Below are 2,558 nucleotides of genomic sequence, written 5' to 3' on the forward strand. Positions count from 1 at the left end.
AATTTATAACAATAGCTTTACCTCTATATATTTTTTCCGGCTATAGACAAAGTCATCTCTGTGTACTTACTGAAAGCTGTCATAAACACGTGTAAATAAGCACGCAGTTTCGCTTGATTAATATGAAATAGGTCATGAAAATTCATGTGCTCACCCCGCGAGGCCGTGCACCAGAAGCCCCATTTTGGTAAATTCACAGTATATGTAAATAAATAATTAAAAAAATAAACTCATTAATAGGTAAGATGACAGTCTTAGGTGATGACGGCTGTTTATTTGTATGTGTATAAGTATGAGAGCACAAAATCTCCTCACTCCATCTATGTTTCTTTAACCATTAAGAGAGAGTGATAAACATATTAAATACTTGCTAGGGTTTTGGTTTTGGTTTTCGGTTTTATTGTGATTGAGCTGCGGCTGTGAGAGATACGATCTCATGCTCACACCGCCACCGAACGCGGCGGCGGGGCCCACACTTCAATGTCTCCGTTGAACGTTTGATCACGCCGTCCACTCACGTCCGAAGCGTAAGTTGGACGATTATGCCCCTAACTTAGACGGTGGCGATGACGACGCGGAAACATCTGACCTCGTATCCGTGAGAATGCGAAAAGACGAACCTAACGCCGTCCATCAGTCCTCCGACTTGAGTGGCCCAATCGTGTCGGATGCAGCCGAGACCAGTTCCGCTGAGTCAAGAACGACAACTAGGTCTAGACTTCAATTTTTTATTCGGATGTATCGGAGGGTAATACTATAGTTATTCAAGCTAACTCAAACGACACCGTTAAGTCAATTCACGAGAGGATTCAAGGATGAGGGATCCCGGTCATGGAGAACGGTTAATTTACCGGGGAAAGCAGTTGCAGTGGGAACAGTCGTTAGCGGAGTGTTCGATACAAAACGACGCCGGGTTACAGCTGGTAGGGCGTATGCGAAGCACGGAACATCCACAAGCTTGGCAAGTGATGATGATATGGTAGGTGTATTTGTCGGCTTTGTAAAGGTGAAATGGTACAGTCCTCATTAAAACTCATAAAATCTCGAATGACTGAGTTTTTTGCAATGACACCAAAGATGATAATGATTAGCAATGGTTATCTTCAAATATTTATGTATTCTTCTGCTCCGGCTGCGTTGGTAATGCTTTATAGTCACCAATGAGTGGTAACAAAGAATGTGCTGATAGTTCAATTAGGCATTTTCTGAATTCCTGTAGAAATGCATTACCCAAGAATTTACAACGCAATGTGCACCCATAGTTCTAGAGTTCTGTAAATTGCTTAGGAAGTTTACTCCTGAGGATACGTTGTATTTAGCATGCCGGAGTACATTGGGATCATTGTTGGAGAATTTGGTGGGTCATTGTGGGAAAAGATTGGTGTCTTGCAGGAAAAAAGTATGGAGATGATGTTAAGGGGTTGGTTGTGATTCAAGATATTTTTCCTTGTTAGTGAATTGGCTGGTAGGGTGTCCAGGGATTGACTTCAAGTAGGGATGGTGTTGAGGTGGGGGCATGGGGAGTGATGTTCGTGATTTTACTGCGTTTTTGGTCCTTTACGTAAAGCGATCTTGGGGCAGGTGGGAATTACTGTCTATTGCAGTGCCATTGCCGAAGAGGGGATATACCATCCGTCTCATGGGGATGAGATTGAGTATCTTCATGGTATATTTCGCGACCTACTGATGAGAATGGATAAATGCTTGGTAAAGTGGAGGCGTTTAAATGTGAGAGGTAGTGGGGATGGTGAAATTAACTACTCAGGATGGTCGCAGTATCTTACCTATTGAAGGAATTATATGCCATATCTAAACTTTCAGGGCACTGAAGAGCAATTTTGGAAGGTTTTGAGACGTAGAAAGTCACCTTTGTGTGCTCTGTTCTTAGATATGCAAAGCGGAGTGATGATCACGGTGGCTCTTGAGCATAAGGATGTGACGAATTTTGAATCTAGGAGGCATCTGATCATGATGTGCTCCTGAGGTAAAAGAGACTATGAGGAACTGTTTGAGATGCTCATTGATAGGTCTCACTTGTAGCTGAGTCATTTGAGTACATAGGCACGCAGACCCTGAAGCACTACACGGTGGTTTATTCATGGAATTCAAAATGAGGAAGCTACTGGTCCTGGTGTACTGCGAGAATGGTTTTTCTTGGTATGCCAAGCCTTATTTAATCAACAAAATGCTCTTTTTGTGGCATGCCCTAATGATCGCAGAAGGTTCTACCTATCCTGGTAGCTTCCGTTGGCTTTTGATGCATGTTTCCTTGAACAGATTTACTATTTTTGCCTGTTTCAGTTGCTGGCAAAATGTTATGAGCCTATTTTCTATAGTACATAGGCATAATGGTATTGATGACAATGGTCAAGGACATAGTTTTGCTTTACATTAAGGTTTGGGTTACATGTCAACCTTTGAGTTTAGGAATGTTTTTCAGGTGACGTAATTTTTGTGACAGTATGTATATGTAGATCAAGGACAACTTGTTTGCTTTACATCATGGTTAGGGTTACATGTCAACATTGCAAGTGTAGGAGTGTTTGTCGGAGTGATGG

At 42.1% G+C, this 2,558-nt stretch overlaps 1 pseudogene; it reads left to right on the forward strand.

Moving 5' to 3' along the window:
• Nucleotides 1–570: 570 nt before the first annotated feature.
• On the forward strand, nucleotides 571–2,241 carry LOC116137614 (annotated as a pseudogene).
• The last annotated feature ends 317 nt before the right edge of the window (nucleotides 2,242–2,558 follow it).

Source organism: Pistacia vera, unplaced genomic scaffold (genome assembly GCF_008641045.1).
Source record: "Pistacia vera cultivar Batoury unplaced genomic scaffold, PisVer_v2 Contig331, whole genome shotgun sequence".
Classification (NCBI taxonomy): domain Eukaryota; kingdom Viridiplantae; phylum Streptophyta; class Magnoliopsida; order Sapindales; family Anacardiaceae; genus Pistacia; species Pistacia vera.